The sequence below is a fragment of the Delphinapterus leucas genome, chromosome 2 (assembly GCF_059928025.1).
Source record: "Delphinapterus leucas isolate spDelLeu-1000000601 "Yukka" chromosome 2, BTC_Dleu_Yukka2, whole genome shotgun sequence".
Taxonomy (NCBI): Eukaryota; Metazoa; Chordata; class Mammalia; order Artiodactyla; family Monodontidae; genus Delphinapterus; species Delphinapterus leucas.
In genome coordinates, this window is record NC_143130.1 from 140,708,849 (window position 1) to 140,733,780 (window position 24,932).

A 24,932-nucleotide genomic window follows, 5' to 3' on the forward strand; every position below is an offset into this window, starting at 1 on the left:
CTCTTTAAAACACGGATTTTTCTATTAAACTTCTGTTCCTGCAAATGTGGTGTAGGTCAAATCCATGAACAGGTTAAGTCTCTGACAAGAGAGGGATAAAGCACCGCAGCCAATAGGAGACCTGGCTGGTGATGTACTGTTCCCCAGTTCTGATTCATTGGCCGCCTAGGGTTTGTCATTCTATCCGCTGCGGCGTCCGCAAACAGCGTGCGTCCGGCGTGGGTCCGGTTTTCCGTAGTCTAGCCAGCTAAACTGGATTGTGGCCGCCTGCACGTGCAGTTTCAATCAGGTTTAGCAGATCTCTAACTTTTAATAGAAGGAGCTGTTACGTTTTTGATTATCTTCCGGATTTTTAAAAATCCTTCGTTCCTTTAACCTCACTGGAGGTCGATGGAAGTCCTCAGAAGCAGAATCACGTGACTGTCTAACAAGTACAAATAAATACGATGTGAAACCCCATGAGCTACGGACGGAAAACCTGCCAGAAACTCAGAGCATGTGCCTCGTGCGTGTATAGGCTGCACCAGCGTGTGGGTGGGTGGTAGTAGAGTGTGTGGGTTGTTGCCCTTAGGGACGGGAGGTGTGTGCCTGGGGCACCTCCGTTCCGACCCGGGATTCGGATGCTCCCTTCAGCTTGGGCCTGAGGCCGGGGCCGCGAGGCGATTGCGCCGAGAGAAGCCGGGTAGGACAGTGACGTCATCTGCGTCCGCCCCTCCCCCGCTCGCCGGCCCGCGCTGCAGTTCCGGCCCAACGACATCCGGGTCTCTCCAGCTGCTCCACCGCGCCGCGGCTGTAGTTGGGGCTGAGCCGGCGGGGCGGGGCGGGGCGGGGCGGGGCGGGCGGAGGCGTGGGGGAGGGGCAGCACAGCGCCGACGTGAGCGCGCCTGCGCGGGGACGCGCTCGAGGCGGCGGCGGCGCTAAGGGCGGGAGCGCGCGCGGGAGCGAGGGAGCTGTGGTCTCTGAGCCGGCCCGGCCCGCAGCTTCGGGTGCTCGGGCGGCTGCAGCTCGGGAACTGGTGGCTGGGGAGGGGGGGTGGGGGGCTCCAGGCAGGTGGGGCGCGAAAGCTATGAATCTTCGGCTCTTCCTCGTCCTCTGGGACCCGCTCTCCGCCTCCCGCTCCAACGCCCGGATGATCTGAGCCGCGAGGGCGCCGAGAGCCGGGGTCCCGGACGCAGCCCGGCTCCTCCCCTCCTCCGCCCCCTCCCCGGTCTGACCTGGACGGCCGCCGCCGCGGTGACCCTCTTCCCGCCCCCTCCCCGGCTGCCGTCGCCGCCGCCGCCTCGGCGGACCAGGGACCTGCCCGCCCTCTGCTGCTCCGGGTAAGCGCGACGCTCGGGTCGAGGACGGGCGGGCGGCGCGGGCCTGCGCGGCGGCGACCAGGCCTGGGGCCTGTAAACAAGCCGGGCGTCTGCCCGGGCGCTCCCGGGAGGAGACACGACAACTCCACCCCCTGGCCCGGCCTCCTCCCCGGAGCCGGGCGTCGGGCGGCGAGGGGTTAACGCTCCGCGAGGGAGGCGGTGGGGAGGCGGGGGCGGGGTGTTTGTGGCGGCGGCGGCGCGGGGAGGGGGCGCGACCCTCCGGCCGCCGAGGCCGGGCGGGGTGTTTGTGACTGCGGCGCGGGCGAGGGCCGCGGACCGGCCTGTCCCGAGAGCGGCCGGCGGAACTTTCCCCAAGCGGGGAGGGGGCGTCCAGCACCCGCACCCGCCCGGCCACCCTGGGCTCCAACCCCTGGAGGGAGGCCGGGAGAAAGAAGGGGGGAGGCCTCCTTTGGACCGGACTTGGCCTCGAAACACTAAATTCTGGAGAATTAGCTTCAGGTTTTATAGGGGGCGGAGCTGAGCGTGAGGCTCTTTCAGAACTCGGCAGTGATGCTTCCAGTTCATTCATTATTAAGGCATCGAACGAATCCACCGAAGTAAATCGAACTGATTTCTTCTTTTTTTAACCGTGTAAATTGTGTGGGTAAAAGTTGTTGATGTTAGAGTTTGGTTGAGATGTGGTTCTGTTCAGCTTGTACATTTTAAATATTTTCTTGAAGGACAGCTGGCTGTGGAGTGCCTCTACCAACCGCAGTTTTAGATACGTTTTGAAAATTTCATCACCGGAGGTATTTCTTTTTTCTCAAGCACCGCATGGTACTTAAAAATCCACAAAGGTCATACTTCAGTTGTCCAAGCCAAGAAATCTGTTCGCCTCCCCGCCCCTAACCCTAAATTTTCTGCTAATTGGAGTAATGAGCCGAATGCATTTTAAGAAGTGATTGGAAGACCATGGGAGGTGTGAAAATCTATGGGAGGTAGTTATTATTTTCCCGGAGTAAATGATTTTGACATTACTGAAGGAAGTTAGGAATTTAAAAAAAAATTGTTCTGAGGAAAAAGGTTTAATCTTTTCAAATTTGCACACTGGAATTTTAAACACAATCACTTTTTAGGTGCACAGAGCTCTGAAGAGTCAGAGGGCTTATTTATTTTAACAGTGCTCTCCTGAGCCTTAGGGGTTCCAGAGCTCTCAGGAGTCCAGCAGGGCTTGCTCCCCAACTGCTCTTTAACTCGAACAACTTCACTTTTATATTTTTATCTTTTTACGTATTGGGCCTTTTCCAGAGTGTAGTTCTGTAACTCTGCAGATTAGGAAACTGACTAGGGCAATAGTGACCCACGCCTCTGCCTCTTTTATAAATATAGCTGTTCCCTTTATTGATTTAATGTTTCTTTTGCCAATAAATAATTTGAAGCCCAAAATAACATTCCTTGTTTGATGTTTTAGTTCTGTTCCTATGTGTAACTCACATATATCTGTTTAAACATTCAGTCATGCAAGGCTGATTACTTTTAACCTGCAAGTTATAGCAATACCACATGAAACTATAATGAGCTAGGCATGGAAGTTAAGACATTTTTGATTAGATATCACTAAATATTTTTCACATCAGTGAAGTAATTATATTATGGGAGAGGTATATTAAGACTGGTAAAGTTTGGCTAGCTACCTCAGTATATATTTGAGAAATAAAATGGTTGAATGATTGAGTCATCAAAAATTCTTTTTATGTGGTGTGTGTGTGTATTTTAACATATAATATAAAAGTGGTTTATATTTTAGTTTGAAGAGCAAAAGTGATGCCCATAATTACAATGTAAACTGTTGAAGGGAACACTGCACTAGGAGACAATAATTGTTTGGTCATGACTGTGCTCCAAAATAATCAGCAAAGCCAAAGGGGTAGATTATATTATCAAATGTACTGTCCAGTTGTTATATTTTTTTATTCTCAACATTGTCTATTTAATATGCTTTGACTAAATGCCTCTTATGTGCCAGGCACTTAGATGTTTCAGCATTCTGAAGCTGATTTTCTTTCTGGGTTGTCTCTTATTTAAAAGAATTTAAAGTTGTTGATTGTTATTTAGGAAAGATATTCCTGTAGGTAGCTTTTATTGATTTTTCTGTTGGGATTGAGAAGTCTAGAAAAACTCTTGGGAGGAAGGCAGATGGAGATTCCACAAGAGACAAAGTGGTTGAGACTACAGGTTTGAACAAGCACACGACCCTTGGTAATTTTATGTGGAGGGCATTTTAAGAACACATTGTTAAGGTTTTTCTGTCAGTTCAAGCTGAGTCTTGCTTATCTTGACTTGTTAAGAAACCTTCATTTGAAAATTTGTTCTCTAATACCCAATTTTTTTCAAAGAAATTAATAGTACATCGTATTGTCACATGGTAAATATTGCTAAGCAGTTAGTAAAAACCTACAGTCTTTGAATTTGTTCCCATAACACCTAGACTGTTTATTATAATAGCTAATAGCATGTGTAGCTGATTCTGGTTTAGCTGTAAATGCTTATTTATTTAAAAATTTAATACTAAAGACTGACATACGTCCATAGGGAGCTTGTTATCCCTGAAATGCTCATGCATGAGAGCTGGATTAATTTCTTAAGATGTGAGGTTGTGATCATGTAGAAACAACTAATTATAAGATGATAATTTCAATGATCCCCTGAATGACTGACTCTTGTCTGGGCATCTGACTCTGAGTGGTACTCCTGACTACTTTCCATCCTTAATCAAATCAGAGGAAGGAGGCAGCCCTGTAAGAAAATCAGCGCAAGTGGTGTCCTGTAAGTTAAACAAGATAAAACAAGGTATGGCCCTGTGAAATATATGGACCTTGGGGGACGGGAAAGGTGTTGTGAGGCAACTAGGTAAAACTCTGTGCCTTCCTGTACCCTGGGTAGTAACTTTATGCCAGAATATGTTCTGTCTTCCATCTCATATTACGTTGGTGACAAATTTTTTAAAATTGAGTTGCTTCATTTATTATTTCACTATTACCCAGGAAATTCTCTGAATTTCCACCTGGGATTATTAACTACTCTTATATGAAAGTAGCTTGGGTTAAATTATATCAAGATCAAAAGGCTGATTACCTCTATTTTTTCTTCTTTTGTTTTTTCCAGTGTCTGATGTGCTCCGTATTACACAAGTAACAATTTTATATTTTATTGAGTCTCCAGAATATATTTCTTGATGATTTTGACTTTTATATGTCCTAGATATCTGTGTACTACCTAGATAAGCTCTTTACCTAGCTTTTCTTTTGCTGAGGCAGGTAGGAGGAGCTAGAGAAAGTAATTAAGAGAGGGGAGCTTATGTATACCTTTATCTAAAATGTAATAGACTTTAGAATTTTTCTAAGAAACTGAGGGAAAGGTACTGGATGTTAATGTGTGTTAATAGATTGTTGGTACTGTGTTTATAAAATTAGAGATGTTTTAAACATTGCTTGAGTAAATGTGATAAAGAAGGGAGTTTGAGTTTTTAATATAATTCTTAACATGTTTATCTGGATCCCATTGACTTAGTTTATGTAGTATTCGTGTTTAGGATCTGGATTGAAAGTCACTAGATTTTTTTGTGGCTGATATGATTTGAATTAAAATCCTATGAAACTAAACTTCTAGATACAAAAGAAAGTGAATAATAAAAGCCATAATTTATTGAAAATAAAGCATCAGCCTTTAATTTTCACTACAGCCTTCTAAAGCATATGATGTTATCTCTGTGTACAGATGAAGAAATGTAGGCTTAGAGAGTCTAAGTAATGTGCCAGAATCAGAGCTGTAAATACAGAATTATTTTCAGAATACTCTTGAGTAGACTTTTCCCAATTAGATTGTTGTTCCTAGGAATCAAAATTTGAAAAGCTGAATGTTACACTTCTGATACAGATTCCTAGAATTAAAAGGGACCTTACAAATTTATGTAGTTAAGTCTTGCAGTGCAAGATTCCCTTCTAAAACATTCAGTAAAGATTTAAGAACTTAAAATCATTTTTTCATTCCCAAAGTTTCAGAAGTCAACAGAGATAAACAGTTTTATATGTTTGGCTATCATTGTTCAGATCGAGAAATGGAATCAATATTAATTCTCAAATGGTTGATGTCTGTATTGAAGGACTTAGGGAAATGTTTCTGAGTATGTACAGTCAGTGGAGCCACATTGTAGGCTCCAGAGAACATGGTAAAACTTCCTAGTGGGGTGATCTTGGGCAAGCTACTTGATTTTTCTAAGCCTCAGTTTTCTTTATCTGTCAAATGGAAAAGCCTTTCTCATTAGGTAATCTTGAATATTAAATGAGATAATCATGTAAAGCACTCGATGTATTTTCTACTGTAAAGAAATACCAAATAAATGGTAGCTGCTATTATTGAGTATATGAAATCTTGAAATACTTAGGGGAATAGAAACTTAGTGAGTATGAGAGGGTTGTCTTTCAGTATAGTTTTAGCAGTGAGCCTGGAAGACAAACTATAAGTCTTCAGATTGAGTAGAGACTTCAGAAAGGTGCTAAAGGTTGTGGGCATATAGAACTTGTATATGAGTAGACTAAAAGTTAAGAGGTAATGGAAAAGAAAATTGGGTATGAGTAGATTTATTTGACTGTATGAAGCTGGAGAGAAGTCATTAGGTTAATGATTAGGTGGGAGTCGATGGTTAAATAGAGGATAAAGAGTAAGTAATAAAGCAAAGGTGAATGTTCAGACAAGAATGATCAGTAAATGAGGAAGGACACAGGTTGGTGTTTTGAAGAGGAGTTACGGTTCATGATTAGAAATGATCAAGAAGATATTGCTACAGAAAAGATGCAAAAGAGAGTAAGAAAAATAACTTATTCTAATTAACTCAGTTCTTGTGAAACAAAAAAAGAAAATTTCATGATTAGAAATGGTCAAGAAGATATTGCTACAGAAAAGATACAAAAGAGAGTAAGAAAAATAAATTATTCTAATTAACTCAGTTCTTCTTGTGAAACAAATAAAGAAAATAGGGAGTCTTCATGAAAGGCATTAAGGCTTTGTATGTGGGTCCTGGGTTATATAAGGTTGAAAAATTGTACTGGAACATTTCAGGTCTTACTACCTCATACCCAAACGATGTTTTAACACTCCAACTGTTGTTTTCTGCTAGCATCTTGTACTGCATCTCCCTCCTCCATCACATTATTTCTCTGCTCAATATGTTGAGTGACTCCCTTTTGCCTCTAGAATAAAGCTTAGAATTCTTGGTTTGGCTTTGACACTTGCCATGATTGGACCTCAGGACTGATCTGTTTTCAACCAAACTGGTCCTCTTGCCATCTCTGGAGCACACCCTGAACTTTTCTCTCTCTCAGTGGGTCTTTGCTCATGCTAATTGATGGTTCAGAATTCTTGTCCCTCCTTCTCCAGCTTTTGTTTTCTTTTTTTATCAAAGCTCATTTCTATTATTTTCTCCCCCACAAAACCTTTCCTGATCACCAGAGTGTTTCATTTCTGTTCTCTCTGTACTTCTACAGCATTATGATTGTATTATTTGTATGGCTTTAATCATATACTTTACTGTTTATGTTTTAAGTATAATTGTGTGTTCAATTTAATTATAAAATTCAGAAGGAGAAAATGCAATAACTTTACTGTACCCAAAGCCTGGCACAGTGCCTGTGGATAGTGGACATTCAGATATTTTGTAAGTATTAGGCAAAATCTACCTGAGAATGGGAGTGATTGCTGTAGCAGGTGGCGGAAGAAGTTAAAAGGTTTCTGGTGGCAGGTATTTCTGACTCTCTTCTTATATATTATTTTGGCTGAGCCTGAATTTTTTTTTTTTTTTTTTTTGGCCGCACCACTTGACTTGCAGGGTGTTAGTTCCCTCACGAGGGATTGAACCTGGGCCATGGCAGTGAAAGCACTGAGTCTTAACCACTGGACTGCCAGGGAACTCCTCTGAACCTAGATTTTAAGTGTGAAGATTATACAAATCAGAAGGGTGGCAGAGTTGTTATGTTGGTATAGAAAATTATGTTGGCTGGTTTTGGACCTAAGTATTTCATTTTAACTTCTTATATTTTGGCTGTGAGGGTTAACAGGACATTCATGACCATCATGCATCTCTTTCCAGAGTTATATTTGCAAATATTATGAAGTAGGCATCCTTTTAACAGAAAGGAATTGCGGAATCACAGGAACTAGACAATGTATTGGTTAAAAAACGGAGGTAACTATCAACTTTTTAAAAAAATTTTTTTATAGAGCAGATTTTTATTATTTATCTTATACATATTACTGTATATATGTCAATCCCAATCTCCCAGTTCATCCCACCCCCCCACCCCCCTCACACTTTCCCCCCTTGGTGTCCATATGTTTGTTCTCTACATGTGTCTCTATTTCTGCCCTGCAAACCAGTTCATCTATATCATTTTTCTAGATTCCACATATATGCATTAATATACGATATTTGTTTTTCTCTTTCTGACTTATTTCACTCTGTATGACAGTCTCTAGGTCCATCCACGTCTCTACAAATGACCCTATTTCGTTCCTTTTTATGGCTGAGTAATATTCCATTGTATATATGTACCACATCTTCTTTATCCATTCGTTTGTTGATGGGCATTTAGGTTGCTTCCATGACCTGGCTATTGTAAATAGTGCTGCAGTGAACATTGGGGTGCATGCGTCTTTTTGGATTATGGTTTTCTCTGGGTATATGCCCAGTAGTGGTATTGCTGGGTCATATGGTAGTTCTATTTTTAGTTTTTTAAGGAACCTCCATACAGTTCTCCATAGTGGCTGTATCAGTTTACATTCCCACCAACAGTGCAAGAGGGTTCCCTTTTCTCCAAACCCTCTCCAGCATTTGTTTGTAGATTTTCTGATGCCCATTCTAACCGGTGTGAGGTGTACCTCATTGTAGTTTTTGTTTTTGTTTTTGTTTTGCAGTACATGGGCCTCTCAGTGTTGTGGCCTCTCCTGTTGTGGAGCACAGGCTCCAGACGCGCAGGCCTACCGGCCACGGCTCACGGGCCCAGCCGCTCGGCGGCATGTGGGATCTTCCCGGACTGGGGCACGAACCTGCGTCCCCTGCATCGGCAGGCGGACTCTCAACCACTGCGCCACCAGGGAAGCCCCCTCATTGTAGTTTTGATTTGCATTTCTCTAATAATTAGTGATGTTGAGCAGCTTTTCATGTGCCTCTTGGCCATCTGTATGTCTTCTTTGGAGAAATGTCTATTTAGGTCTTCTGCCCATTTTTTTATTGGGTTTGTTTTTTTAATATTGAGCAGCATGAACTGTTTATATATTTTGGAGATTAATCCTTTGTCCGTTGCTTCATTTGCAAATATTTTCTCCCATTCTGAGGGCTGTAATTTTGTCTTGTTTATAGTTTCCTTTGCTGTGCAAAAGATTTTAAGTTTCATTAGGTCCCATTTGTTTATTTCTGTTTTTATTTCCATTACTGTAGGAGGTGGGTCAAAAAAGATCTTGCTGTGATTCATGTCAAAGAGTGTTCTTCCTATGGTTTCCTCAGAGTTTTATAGTGTCTGGTCTTACATTTAGGTCTTTAATCCATTTTGAGTTTATTTTTGGGTATGGTGTTAGGGAGTGTTCTAATTTCATTCTTTTACATGTAGCTATCCAGTTTTCCCAGCACTCTTATTGAAGAGAATGTCTTTTCTCCATTGTATACCCTTGCCTCCTTTCTCATAGGTTAGTTGACCATAGGTGCATGGGTTTATTTCTGGGCTTTCTGTCCTGTTCCACTGATCTATATTTCTGGGTTTTTTTTGCCAGTACCATATTGTCTTGATTACTGTAGCTTTGTAGTATGGTCTGAAGTCAGGGAGTCTGATTCCTCCATCTCCTTTTTTTCCCCTCAAGATCGCTTTGGCTACTATCAACTTTTAATTTGAGTCAAACAAATGTCTGATATCTGAATAGTCTGTTTTCATATAAATCTCTAAGCTAAACTTTAAACCATATCAAATTGTTATGCTATTTCTAGTATTTAGAAAATGAATAGTAAAATTTCCTTTATTGAATTTTTTGAATGGATAATTTTATATAGGCTGTCTGTGGCTGCTTAGATCCATTTATTGGAGTATTATACTAATGAGACCAGAATCATGAATTTGATTCTTTGTGTGGCTCTTAACTTTTTCTAGCCTTAACATTAGCTAGTAACAACGATAACTGACATTATTGACCACTTATATGCCAGGCATTATCATAGAAATTTTCAAGTACTAGCTCATTAAATCTTTATATCTATCTGTATGAGATAGATACTACTATTACTTGTATCTTAAAAGATCGGGAAATTAAGACAGAGGTTAATTTTCACAGCTAGTAACAGAAGCCAAACACATGTCCTTGGACTTTTCAAATAATTATATATGTGGGTCACTGCAGTTTCATTGCTACTGCTATAAGTAACTCTTTTGGCGATTGTAATGGGTTAGAAAATCTTTGTATATGAAGGGTATGGCTACAGTTCCATTGTACCCAGAGAGTGAATCTTGTGATTGAGCTGCAATCTGAGGTGGAAGTATACATAAAGTTGAAAAGTACAGTATCACATGTCATGTCAGCTCCCTTTAGAACTTTTCATCAAGAAGAACCATTAAATTTTTTAATATAAAAAGCACGTAAGTTAAAGCTATAATACAACTAGTACTATAAACCGTACACAATTTTGTCTTATGGCTTATTTTATTCATGTTCACTTCTATGCCTCCCACTGACATAAATGATTTCATCAGTCCTTCATTCAAATGAAATTCTTAGTGAGTTTAGGAAGAGAGTCTTAAATACAAGCTAATTGGTCTCACAATAGAGATTATACTATAAATGGAACATTTCAATATTAAGATTTATTAAAAGTAAATTCCTTGAAAGCAGGGACCAGGTTTCATTTATTTTAAATAAGTGCTCAATATATGATTGTTTAATCTTTGTAGTCTCCCTGCTCATTTTCTGATAAACACATGACAAAGAAAATCGAATGTGAGCCAGAAATACAGCATACTATGAGAGAGCATAGGTCACAGATAATCTAGTTTAAATTTAGGCTGGTGCTTTGTATTCATTTGTGATATGACTGTCTCAGGAAGGGGTGTAGACAAACACGTTGTTTGGTTGGTTGGCTGTTTTGTTTTGAGTCCTGCTGTATGTGGCTTAATTATTTTATTTAAAAATATGCTATTCAGGAACTGTTGTACTGCTTCAGAGAATAAGAACATAATTCATTACCAACTTTGAATGTCTTGACTTCTTAGCCCTGCTCCTTGTCTTTAGTATGAGTGGTAGAAAATTGTGTCATATTTCGTATTATGTCTATAGGAGATATGCAGTTTGCTTACTTTGTTACCAAAATTTAGTAATGAAAATGTTAACGATAAGGATAAGCAAGGAGTGGCTATATATATATATTTTGTTTTGTTTTACAAACAGAATTGCAAAACTTACCAGACTTTAGAAAAACATTTTTGCAATATTCCATCATACTTCAGAATATAAATAGGTAGTAAACAAAATTTTCACTTTTCATAAAGCAGTAGAATATCATCCTTGTTTGGATGTCAAGGGGCTGATCTTAGAATTGGCAGCTTTTGTGGTCAACCCACAGTTTAACCCTACGTTACTCCATATCTGTCTTCATTTTCTCTCTATAAATGCTTCCTGATACTACAAGCAAGTACTTTAACAACTAGTCAACCATCTAGAGTGATCTTGTAGTGGTTTGCTACAGTCAGTAGAATCAGGAGCTCCTTAAGTGCAAATGGGATTGTTCATTTTATACAGTAAAACTCCCAGACTAAATTTAAGATATTTTTGTCTAAAATACATTGAAAGTAGATTCCTAGCTCCCAGTAATTACTCCTTTGCATTTAAATTACCTTATACTTTGCTTCTTACATAGAAAAGACTTTTTAAAAAATGTACCCATTCATGAATGTTAAATGAATGAGCAGATGAATAAGTAAATAGCCCAGGGAAAGAGAATGTATAGGCTCTAACTTCTAGTCAAAACTACATCTTTTCTCTTTTCTCCCCTTCAGCATATCTCATGTGGCATTTTTCAGTAATGAATGTGTATCTAATGATGTTGAGAAACTTTTAAAAGTCATTAATGAACAGTAATCTGAAAATCAAGTTTTTGACTGGTAACCTGCAGCTTTGCAGGGTCTGATATTTTAATATTAGAAATCAATTGTGTTCTGTAGAGATTTTAAAAAATTAGAACTATGTATTCTATAGAATAACAAAGTGGAAATGGTAGGATACAATTCAACTTCTATGGGAATACCTTTTCCTGGGTAGAAAACAATTCCTAACTCTGTTGACAAGGGAGAAGTCATGATGATGTCCCATATATTAATCAAGTGTCACTATGTACTAGGTACTTATGAACAGAAGAGACATGATTCCTTCCCCCATGGATCTTAAAATCTAAAGATTCACAGGGCCTTCTGTGCTATGATAAGAGAAACACTGGATTCTGTGAGCTCATGACTAATGGTAGATCTACTTCCCGAGACAGAGAAGTGGTAGGGAGTTGAGAAATTTATTTTAGGCCACGTCATTTGAGGTATGGCTAATCAAGTATAGGAGGTGGTTGGATATATATATAGAGAGAAAGAATTTTCACTTTCAAAAAAACCCTTTTTTCTTTTACTTTCCAGCACCCTTTTCCATATACACAAAGCATCTCATATCGCAGTTTATGGACTCAGTGAATTATTCTGTTTTGAAGAATGTTAGATTTTATGGACAGAAGTCTATCTTTTAAAGGCATATACTTTTTGGTCCTTTTTTCCAGCAGAGACCTTATTCGTATGTGTAAAATATTTAGAATCTTCACATATTTTGTGTTTGAATGAACCTTTTACCATCTTAAATATTTAATAAGTTTTATTTTTCCCTTATTTCAACTTAAGTACACAGGGTTATCAGCAAACACTTATAAATGTTCTCTGTGAGGGGTTTTGTTTTTTTTCAAGCAAAATTAAAAATGATGAATTGGCTGAGGTCAGTTATTGTTTTCTGGGTCAGTCAGAGTCTGAATCCTCAAATATGCAAGAATTAAAAAACAGGGGCTTCCCTGGTGACGCAGTGGTTGAGAGTCCGCCTGCCGATGCAGGGGACACAGTTCGTGCTCTGGTCTGGGAAGATCCCACATGCCACGGAGCGGCTTGGCTCGTGAGCCATGGCCGCTGAGCCTGCGCGTCCGGAGCTCCGCAGTGGGAGAGGCCACAGCAGTGAGAGGCCCGCGTACCGCAAAAAAAAAAAAAACCAGCAAACTGGGAATTGAATCCACTTCTCAATATGTAGACTTCTCAATGTGTATAAGTTATCCAAAACTGAGAAATTTGAAATAGTTAACAGATGAAGCAAATTGAGATTGTGAATACCAGAAGAGTCTTAGGAAACTTTAAAAACTAAATCTATGCCATCTAAATCTTTTAATGTTTTGCTTATACTATAATGTTTAGTAAAAATAGGTCAGTATCTAATTTTATAGTCACTAGAACCCTCCAACTAAATTAAGGTTAGGTATTTTTCAGGCAATTGTGTACTTCTAAATTTTACTTTTAAAAATTGTGCGGTACATACCTTTGTGGCAATTTTAGAAGACTACCTTATGGAGTATGTGATTCAGATCACAGCACATGTCTAGAAGATGGTGATACATTAAAAAATCATGAAACATGAAGGAAACATCAAAAGTGGCAAGCTCTGTCTCACACACACTTTGTGAAATTGAAACTGCTGCTAATATCTGTGTAAACTGACTATAGTTTGCGTACTAAATGACTTGTGTCATGGGCTTTATGGAAATACTATTTAGCGTAAAAGAGCTTTATCTGACTTATTTTCGTTGGTTTGATTGGTTGACTTTGTTTTTTGAAATTTCATTTTTAACGTTTTAATTTAGGGTATTATTTAACTCAGTAACAGTATTTTGCATTAGAATTCATGTGAGTGAAATTTGGTTTGTTGAAGGAGGTTAAGTAAATATTTAATTGAAAGAGTGAAGTAAATATTTAGTTGAAGCTGTAAGATGAAGAGATACTGAGCAGCTGAGAAATTTTCAGGTAACTTATTTTAATCTGTGAAAAAATTTTAATATAGTATTTTTCATGTTACTACAAATAATATATAGTCATCTTTTTAAAGCTTTTTATGCAAAATAAAATATAGATACAGAAAGCCATATAAAACCATAGTAATCTTTTAAAATGGCTTTATTAAGATATAACAGTAGCATGAAATTCACCCATATGAAGTTTACCACTCAGTAGTTTTCAGTGTATTAACAGAATTGTGCAACCATTACCACAATTTAATTTTAGAACATTTTCATCACACCCAAAAGAAATCTTGTTCTCATTAAGAGTCACTCCGCATTCTCTTCTCCCCTATCCTTTGTCAACCACTTATCTACTTTCTGTCTCTAGGTTTGCCTTTTGGATATTTCATATAAATGGGATCCAAATAACTTTTTGATCAGTGATTTCTAGCCTGATAAACATCATGTATATCTCATGAGATAGCCAGCTATGAATAATTTAGCCTCTTTTTATAGCTTAAATAATGGCTGTTTCCTCCTCTGTGACCAGGAAAAATTATTTAGTAATTGGAAATACTATCCAAATTTAAACCAAGAATCAGGTTCTTCACTAGTAGTATAAACTTCAAGGAATATGTAGTCCTCACCTCCAGTAGTGCTTTTCACTGTGGGTTGCTCAGTAGCCCCTCAGCTTTGTTGATGTAGTAGCCATTTCTCTCCTACCTAACAAACTCAGATTTGCATGAATTCACTGAAATATTTTCCTTGCCTGAACTCTGCCTTCTTACTCTCCCCTAAACACAAGAATGAGGACGAATTAAAAGCAAGAAAGGGAAAACAGAAGAGATTGATTGCTCAGACTAGGGAGGGACAAAGAGCAAGAATAGAAATGGTATAAAATTTTTAAGGAGACTTAATTTGTGGGCAGAAGAATAATAAAACTTGGAGGTTGCTTAGAAGAGAGTAAGACCTAGAGGGAAGAAGCAGAAGGCAAAAATGTTATAATATATTGGAAGATAAGAAGATAAGTGAAATATAGAAAATTTTCACTTCTGAATTTTAGTCATATGTCTGTGAAGCACAAATGATGAATCCATTTTCTGATGAGGTGTATTGCCCTTATTTTCTTTTCACAAATTTGTAGGAATTTTGAAGCTGAGCCATAGTCATATGTTTCTTTTGGGTTATTTGAAGATCCTCAGGTTTGAACCTGTGCAGACTCAGAAACTCCTATCACCTTGGGACTATTCTTTAGAGAAATCCCAGAGAAAATAAAAATGGCACTGTGCCCCTGGGCTTTCTGAACTGAAGGGGCAGAATCCTATTCTGGGTGCTACCATATTGGGCTGCTTCAGAGTTCTAGAATTAGCCAGAGAATGGCACTAATTGAGAAATTGCTGCTGCCAAAGAAAATCTTGATTTGTTAGAGGTGCCTTCTGGTTGGATTAGAATTGTTAGTGAGATTTTAGGGATAATCCGTAAAATTGTCCCCAGAGATCTTGAATCCCACATATAGCTTTTAAAGTCAGTAAAGTCCTATAATAAGCAAACTGGAAATTTGAGGGGAGGGGAGTGCACACTAATGGGAACTGTTAGGACCTATATTTGACCACTTGGATGATATGTTTAAAATCCGATATTCAGCTCCTTATCAGAAATATGCCTACAATGTTTTATATATACATTTTTAAGGAAAAGCTGATGAAGATAGATTACATTTTCTTTAGAACAACTGAGATTTATTATTTAACAGGTAAAATGTGTTATCTAATTTAAGTGAATGTTTTAAGTATTGGAAACCAAGTTTACGAAATATGTGTATAATTTGCTTTAATAACAAGCATTCCTTTATTTACAAAAGAACTCCTCTATATATAATCTATGACTGTTTATTAGATTATTTATATTGTGGAAAGAGAAGCTTAAGAGTACTTGTTGATTTGACTGACTAATCTATAAGATTGAGCTTTATTACAAGAATATTTAACCAGAGAAACCTGTGAAAATATTTTTGGTCTTGAGGAGGATTGGAGGAATGTTCTAGAGGAATGTTCTTGGCCCTGTGAACTGCAAACTAATGGACCATATAAGAAACTTCTATCTCTAACTAAAGAAAGATGTGAAAATTTAAAGATTGCTATGATTTAAGTATATTTAGAAAATATGAGATACCAGAGGAGCATTTGTCAAATGAAATTAAGCCTCACTGTATAGGGTAAGGTACCATTATTTTGCTGGTGTCTTCTGATTCTCAGTGGAATAGATGTTGGTAATAGGGTCTAGAGAGCTCTACAACTTCTATGTTCCAGGGAGTTGACATGAACAGAGATTAGTTAGTATTTCCTGGGCTTCCAGGAGCACTGCAATGTCCAGGTCTTAAATTTCTTAGCGCCTACATCTGTGGACTGTTTATGCTGCTTACTGTTGTTGGAGAATTTAGTTTTCTTTTTCACCTTCCTCTTTCTCTCATACTTTGGTTGTAGGTTTTTTGAAGTGAATGTAATTTTTTAAATTTCCTCAACTCAATGAGCTAATTTACTGCATTTATTTATAATCTGCTGTTTAAATCATCCTTTGAGTTTTTAATATCAACGATTTTTTACTTTGATTTCTTTTTTTAATTTTATTGAAGTATAGTTGATTAACAATGTTGTGTTAATTTCTGCTATACAGCAAAGTGACTCAGTTGTACATATATATTCTTTTTCATACTCTTTTCCATTATGGTTTATCAAAGGATATTGAATATAGTTCCCTGTGCTATACAGTAGGACCTTGTTGTTTATCCGTCCTATATATAATATTTTGCATCTGCTAATCCCAATCTCCCAATCCTTCCCAACCCCCACCCCACCTCCCCCTTGGCAACCACAAGGCTGTTCTCTATGGCTGTGAGTCTGTTTCTGTTTCGTAGATATGTTCACGTCATAGTTTAGATTCCACGTATGAGTGATATCATATGGTATTTGTCTTTCTCTTTCTGACTTTTCGCTTAGTATGATAAACTCTGGGTCCATCCATCTTTTGTAAACACATCCATGTTTGCAATAATGCAAATGGCATTATTTCTTTTTAATGGCTGAGTAATATTCCATTGTATACAGTATACCACATCTTCTTTATCTGTTCATCTGTTGATGGACATTTAGGTTGTTTCCCTGTCTTGGCTATTGTACATAGTGCTGCTATGAACATAGGGGTGCATGTATCATTTCGAATTATAGTTTTGTCTGGGTATATGCCTGGGAGTGGAATTGCTGGATCATATGGCAACTTTATTTTTAGTTTTTTGAGGAACCTCCATACTGTTTTCCATAGTGGCTGCACCAATTTACATTTCCACCCAATTAAAAAAACAATTTTTTAAAATTTCCAAATGTGACATTTAATTCTTTCCCAGTTTGCCTGGTAATTTTTAAATAATTTCTTATTTCTCATTTTTCTGTTTTTTTTAACCTTATTGAACACTTCATACATAGTTATTTTATATCTTATATTCATTAATTCTAATATCTGAAGTCCTAATGAGATAGGAAGGAAGGCGGCAGGGCACAATCATTAAGAACAGGGTACCACAAAAACTGGTTAGAACCTAGTTGGCCCAAGATGGTGGAAGATTCAACTTCCAGTAGACCTTGAGCTTCATTATACACTCATTGTAATACATTAGCATGCTAAATGACACACCCACGGGTGCCATGACAGTTCCCAGGCTGACCATAAAAGGCCAAAAAGTGGGTGGTGCCCCAATTCCTAGAAATATCTGCCCCTTGTCCAAGATAGTTAGGATATTCCTTCCACCTGTTAGCCTATGAAATTACCCAACCCATAAATACTAGCCACCCCCACACCTCTCACCTTTTGAGACGGACCACATTCTCTCTGTGGAATTTGTATCTCCCAGCACAGCTCTCACTTTCCTAGAGGACCCCATGCCCTGGGGCTGCCTCTCTTTCGCCCTCCAAGACAGCCCACACTCTGTCTATGGAGTGTGTATCTCTCTAAATAAATCTGCTTTCAGGCTCACTCTTGAATTCTTTCCTGTGCAAAGTCAAGGACCCTCACTTGGCGGCCCGTCCCAGGGACTCACTCAAGATCTGGGACATGACCATCTTCTCACACCCCATTTTTCCTACACCATCAAGGGAGTATTTGTTATATGTTAACTCCTACTCATGGCAACTTGTTTCCTTGTATATTTGATTTTTTTTATGAGCTTATATTTGATTAAACACCAAACATTCCTCCATCATATGTATAATTGCCTACAATTTTATTTCCCCTTTTTGTAGCATAAATTTCATTTCCTTGTTTATAGTTAATACCTAATTTAATCGGCCACTATATTTTACCAGTCTTTGAACTTATTGTTCCTTGTATCTCACTCTTGGATTCACCTTTCTTCTTGCTAAAGTATATCCTTTAGTAATTTTTTTAGCAACAGAGTATGGCTTGTAAATGTCCTTAGTTTTTGTCTGAAAGTATATTTTATTACACAGTACATTTTTTTTTTTGCAAATAAAAATTCTTGATTAATAGTTTTTTTCCCGCTTCCTATCAGCATCCTCAAGATATTATTTCATTGTATTATGAAACTTGGCAAACTTGGAACTCTGAGAAGTCTGGTCTCTAAATAATTGTTATGCCTTTGTATGTAATTTTTTCCTCTGGTAGTTTTTAAAAAGATTCCTTTTCCGTATCCTGTCACCAGTATTTACTGTGTGACCTTCGGCAAGTTCTCAACAGAGGTAATGAAATAGTATCTGTATTATAGGGGTTGTTGTGATGATTGCATTAATAGATGTAAAGCATTTAGAGCCCTGCATATTTCAAGTATGATATAAATGTTAGTATTTGTTTGTTTTACCATATTTGATGTTCTGAACACATTCCCATGGTATGCCTAGGTATGTGTATGTTGTGTTATCTGTAGGCACTCTTTGAAATAGATTGTTGATCTGAAGTTCAGTTCTAGGAAATTCCTTAGCCTTTATATCTTCGAATATTGCTTTTTTAGTAATCCTTAATCTCTGTTTTGTTCTAGGCAGTTCCTACGTACATTTTCCAATTTACTAATTCACACTTTGACTTTGTTCAGCTACTTTATGTGGCCTCGGTTGCTTTTCTCAGTGAATACTTTCTCATGTTCAGGTTCTCTCACTCACTTATTGCCACCTATTCTGGTTTGACTTCTGCTATTCTTTTTTTTTGTTTGTTTTATAAATTTATTTATTTATTTTTGGCTGTGTTGGGTCTTCGTTTCTGTGCAAGGGCTTTCTCTAGTTGCAGCAGGCGGGGGCCACTCTTCATTGCGGTGTGCGGGCCTTTCACTGTCGTGGCCTCTCGTTGCAGGGCACAGGCTCCAGACGCGCAGGCTCAGTAGTTGTGGCTCACAGGCCTAGTTGCTCCGTGGCATGTGGGATCTTTCCGGACCAGGGCTCGAACCCGCGTCCCCTGCACTGGCAGGCAGACTCTCAACCACTGCGCCACCAGGGAAGCCCTGCTATTATCCTTTTACCCCCTTCTTGTCTGTTGTTCTTTTTAGCTTTGGAAGGATCCTAAACATACACATTTTAAGTTATTTTCTGATTGCTACTTTTTCTTCTAGATGGAATTCCAACAATTTTTGATGTTCGTTGGCTGTCCATCTTAGTTTAGTTGTCCCGGTGTGTTTTGGAGTTTGGTTTCATATTAGATAGAATTTTTTTGTTTTCTTTTTTTTCACCCTTCTTATCCAGTGTTTTTTTGCATGCGCCTTTACCTTGGCTCTGGGGTGCCCAGTCTGAAACCATGTCTTATATTGGAGGCTTGGTTCCCCTGATTCTTGATAACATCAGGATCAGGCTTATCTCTCCAAGAAATAAAGACTTAAAGAAGGTGTGTGCTTCTGTTGAAGGAGCACGTAATTTCATTTAAACTAAATTCCCTGGCAATGGCTAGTAAGTAGCTTTTCCCTCCTCCTTTTACAAGCATGAGAGCCCCTCCACCACAGGCATTCGTCTCAGTGAGGCTGGTTTCTATCCCAGCCTTGCATGGGGGCATTTTTAGTTCTGTCACTATCCCTACAGGATGTGGACTTCTGTGCATCTCTGTTACTTGAGCCCAGGCGAGTCACAGTTTCAGTTTCACCAAGTGCTTTGTATTTCAGGAGTTTATCTTTAGCAGGTGGCTTGGTCTTCTTAATTTTCTGTTTTATAGTAATGTATTTTAAAAATACATTTGGAACAGAGGAACACTTCAAAGTGTGAATATACAAAACCATTTTAATGGAAATCATCATTTAAAATTAATGTATTATATATCATACATAGCCTTCAGAAAGGTACCAGTTTGCTCTCTTATGTACGAGAAGTATATTTTTTTTACTCCTTTGCCAATAGTGGACGTTATAAATTTTTGATCTTTGGTAAAGTAATGTGTGAAAAATAACTTTATTTTATGGCTAGTGAGATTCGTCATTGCTCCATATATTATTGGCCACTTGCATTCTTTTATGAATTTCATTGTCTGTTCGTGTTCTTTGTCCGTTTCTTCTCCTTTAAAGTGTTCATTTTGTTGTCTTATAAGACTTTTGTTATTTTGGGAATATTAACTTTATCATGTATATTTGCCTTTCAGGCTTATGAGCTTTGTTTTATAGTGCAGAAGTTTTATTTCTCTGGAGTTACTTTTTATTCCTTTGGAGTCTGTCAGTCTTTTCCTTTTTGCCATTGTGGCATACTTAGAAAGTCCTTTCCTACCATAAGATTATAGAAATATTTGCCTAGATGTACTTGTATGATTTTATTGTTAGTATTTCAAACTTAAATCTTTAATCACCTGGTGTTTTTTTAAGATCCAGGATAGGGATTCAGCTTTCCTCCATGGGAGGGCAGGAGTGGAATAGGCCAGCCGTTCTAACACCAATTATTGAATTTTTGTTCCTGCAGCTCTTTCTGGAGTCTTGGTTCTATTCCACTGATCAGTTTATCCTGCAGTAGTATTCCCTCTTAAATACCATAATTTGAAATTGTTTTAATATTAGGTATGGCAAATTCTCATGGTTTTTAGAATGTTTTGGCTGTTCTCATGCATTTAATCTTTCATATGAATTTTGGAATCATTTCATCAAGGTCTGGGAACAAAAAGACCCAGTTGTGATTATATTGAATTTATTATTAATAAAGGGATGAAAAATGTCTTTACAATATTGAATCTTCCTATCTCAGAAAAAATAATGTCTTGTATTCTGAGGCTCTTAAAGGTCATGAATATTTCTTGTTAATTATTCAGATATACCTTTGCTGACATTTTAATTTATTTTCTAAATGATTATTATTGTTAATAGTTTTCTTATATGATTTTCTGTAGTCACATAGCCTTCTTGAACTTTTTCTTCTAACAGTGTTTTAGATTTTGAGTTTGCCATCACATAATCGTTATCTGCAAGTAATAATATGATCTCATAATTTTATGCTTTTTTTTTTTTTTAATGTGACTGCATTGATCAGTATTTCTAGACATTGCTAAATAATAGAGATACGAGCAGGTATCTTTGTTCTTGTTTCTTTCTTGGGAATTGTTCTAATCACTATGCTTCCCTTCTGGCTTGAAATATGTATTATCATATCATAGCCTATGCAGAGACGATCATATGGTTTTTCTCCTTTTTTTTTTTTTCTCTTTGCGGTACGCGGGCCTCTCATCGTCGTGGCCTCTCCCTTCACGGAGCACAGGCTCCGGACGCGCAGGCTCAGCGGCCATGGCTCACGGGCCCAGCCGCTCCGTGGCACGTGGGATCGTCCCGGACCGGGGCACGAACCCGTGTCCCCTGCATCGGCAGGCAGACTCCCAACCACTGCGCCACCAGGGAAGCCCGATTTTTCTCCTTTTAACTTTTAAAGAGGTGACTTATATTAATGGATTGCCGAATGTATTTAAATTCCTAAAATGAACCCTACTTGGTAACTTGTAAGTAACTAGCGTTACTTGTCTTTATTCCGTAATATATGGTTATATTTTACTTGGGGTTTTTTGCATCTGTATTAATGAATGTGTTTGGACTATAGGTTTATTTTTTTAGTGCTATCTTTGTCAAATTTTACGTCAGGATTGTGTATGTTCATAAAAAGTGATAAGTTTTTTTCTCTCTTCTTTAGGTAGTTTAGGTAATTTGGGAGTTACATGTTCTTTTAAGGCTTAAAACATCTTGGTTGTGAAATTGTCTTGTCTAATGCACTTTTATTTTTAATAACCTCATTTTGAAAACAATTCAGACTTACAGAAAATATAAAAAAAAGAATACAGTGAACTTCCATATTTACCAAATGACCAGTTGTTAACATTTTGCCACATTTTTTTATAAACTCTTTTTTCCCTCTATGTGCACACATGCATATTCTCTTTGCTCACACAAATACATATAAGCCAGCGCACAATCACACATTCCACTTGGTTGTCATATTTTTTCGGTCTTTAACCTCGAATTGTTCTTCAGCCTTTTTGCTTTTTGTTTCTTGTGAGCCCTGGAGCTTTTTCTAAAGATGGTTCTTTGATAACTTTCTCATTTTGTTCCAGAGTTACTGGTCTTTATTCCGTCACTTCTTGGGGGGAAAAAGAAAATTGGTAATTTGTTTTCCTAGAGCATTGTCAATTTCCTTCATATTTTCATATTTATTGACAAAGAATTATACAGTATGTTTTATAAAAAACAAAACAAAAAACACCTACCTGTGAGGTGAGTTTAGCCTGTTTGGTTTCTAAGTTTGAATTGTAGTTTTTCTCAATTAGGCTAACTAGTGGTTTACCTATTTTAATCATTTTTCTCTCGTGTAATTATCATATTTACCTTAATTTTTCATAACATATTCCTTCGGCTTTCCTTAGGTTTTGTGTGTATGTGTGTGGTTGTTGTTTTTACTTCTTGAATTGAATATTTAGCATACTGGCCTTCACTTTTTTACTAAGAAACTATGAGTTTCCATGAATAAGATTTGGTTACATCTCATAGAATTTGATATGAGATTTTTCTTATTATTATTGTTTCTAAATATTTTGTAATTGTAAAAATATACAAACTCAATGAAAAGTTGATTAGAAGCATGCCTTTTAAAGCAATTTCCAGATGTTTGAAGTTTTCTTTATTGTTACCAGTATCTACTGTTTGTTGTATTAAAGTCAGATAATATGGTATCATTTGTTTCCTTTCTTTTTCTTTCTTTTATTTGGTCCCCCGGGTGAGATCGGTGGGAGTGCATTAGGAAAAGCTATAAAGCTTTTGTTTTTCAATATACAATCCAATAAATGTTTGAGTTTTAATTAGTGTTTTTAAGTGTGTTTGAACACAATACATAGTTTTGATTTCAGCATATAGTGTTTTTGATAGGTGTGCTATGAATTATCTGGCATAAAAATAGTTATTTAGCACATAAAATTTGTAAGTTAAATTATAATTTTAGACAACACCCATATCAATTTAAAAAAGATACCCATCCTCGTTATTGCTTTATTCCTTATGCTTGCCTTTGTCTGATATTAAAATTGCAACCCTTGGTTTCTTTTTGGTTGTATTTGCTTAGTATATTTTGCCCACCCCAAAGCCCTATATACTAGGACATCTCCACTATTGAGTTTCTTGTTTTGATTAATCTCTTGATAGCATTAATCTGTCTTTAAACAGATTTTTCAGAAATGGTACATGTATGATATACCTCTTTAGTGCTGGCATATTTGATAATATCTTTCTATTATCTTCATAATAAATGCCAACATTGCTGGGTCTAGATTTCTTGGAATATACCCCTTTACCCTCAACATTTATAGGTATTAGTTCATTATTGCCTATCATCTGACATTGCAAAGAAGTTTGAGGCCAGCCTGGTTTGTTTTTGTTTTTATTTTTTGGCATGTTTTATTTGTCTAAATTCTCATATTTTTTTTCTTTTTCATTTTTTAAAATATTTTAATTTTATTGGAGTATAGTTGATTTATAATGTTGTGTTAGTTTCAGGTGTACAGCAGAGTGATTTAGTTATACATATACATATAGTCATTCTTTTTTAGATTCTTTTCTCATATAGGTTATCACAGAATATTGAGTAGAGTGCCCTATGCTACACAGTAGGTCCTTGTTGGTTATCTATATTTAGTAGTGTGTGTGTGTGTTCATCCCAAGCTTTCAATTTATCCCTCCCCTAAATTCTTATATTCTTGAAATTCATTATCTTCACCAAATTATGCTGTGGTATTGGTCAGTTTCTACTAAAATTATCTAGTACTTGATGAATGCCTTGAATCATCAAGTTCAAATTTTCTCTCAGTTTAGGATTAATTTCTTCTTTCTTTGAGGTTTAATTTCTCTTCCATTATTTGATTTTCATTTTACAGTGTACTAATAAACAGTTGAATCTACAGTGTGTGTGTCTTTAATCTACTCACTTTTACCTCTTTATTCTTACTATCTGCATACTGGATGATTTTTCTTATTTTGGTTTTTACTTCTTGTTTTCTATAAGTTCTTTACTTCTCATTATTGCTTTTCATGTTATTTAAAATAATACAATAATGTTTTATCTCTTAAATTTCATTCCTTAGCTCTGTTAATACTTTTTATATTCTAGTTTCTGATTTTTCATACACACTTATTTTCTTATAGTTCTGGAGGTCACAAGTCCAAAATCAGTTTCATTGAGCCTGCAGGAATGTGCTCAATCTGGAGGCTTTAGGGGGAAAATGCATTCCCTTCCTTTTCCAGCTTCTGGTGGCTGTCAGCATTCTTTGGATTGTAGCCACATCACTGTAATCTTCAAGGCCAGCATCTTCAGATCTCTTTCTGCTCTGTCTTCACATCACCTTCTCCTCTGTGTGTGTCAGCTTTTCTTCTGCCTCTATAATGACACTTGTGATTGCATTTAGAGACCCCAGTATAACCCCAGATATTCTCCACCAACCCCCCCAATCAGAAGTTTCTTAAGTTAATCACATCTACACAGACCTCTTTTTTCCAAATGAGGTAATGTTTACGTGATTAAGGCCTGATGTCTTTGGGAGCCATTATTCAGTCTACTACAGGTACTGCTACTTTGGGATGAGGTGGCCACATTAGTGAAAGATCAGATTAGAGTAAATCCTCATGGACTGTATGCTGTTACAATCACAGGTATTGTCCTCTTTACCAAATGATGCAAACTCAGATGCCATGGTGGAAAAGTGGATGAAATGGTCTAGATATGGTCAGTAAGGAGTAGTGGGGACTCTGGAGAATGCATGTTGCTTGGGGAGAGGAACTAACAATATATGTGAAGGTCAAATTCAGGCTACCAATTTGTAGTCTTAGTTGGTAGCTGCTTTTTTCTTTTTTCCTTCTTTAAAAGTTGACTTTTCTGTAGTAAAATAATCTTATTTATCTAATAATCATCATCTTGGTATTGAGAATAAGTTTTTAAATGGGAATTCATTAGCATGATTTTAGACTAAAGTATTAATTTACTAATGCCATTTATATAGGTATTCCTAAAATTTTAATCTTCTCACTTAATTTCTTACACATTTCTCAG

The 24,932-nt window shown here is 37.5% G+C and overlaps 1 protein-coding gene across 3 annotated transcripts in view; it reads left to right on the forward strand.

Moving 5' to 3' along the window:
• Window positions 1-1,204: 1,204 nt before the first annotated feature.
• The window catches only part of PPM1A (protein phosphatase, Mg2+/Mn2+ dependent 1A), a 43,063-nt gene continuing 19,335 nt past the window's right edge, over window positions 1,205-24,932 (forward strand). Inside the window, exons 1-2 of one of the 3 annotated variants that reach the window (XM_089907780.1) lie at window positions 1,211-1,319; window positions 2,044-2,107. The gene's annotated coding sequence lies outside the window, so the exon portion shown is untranslated. Of the gene's footprint in view, window positions 1,320-2,043; window positions 2,108-6,167; window positions 7,540-24,932 lie in introns of those variants that run through there. The other 2 variants (XM_022570442.3, XR_016392183.1) reach the window with 2 other exon arrangements.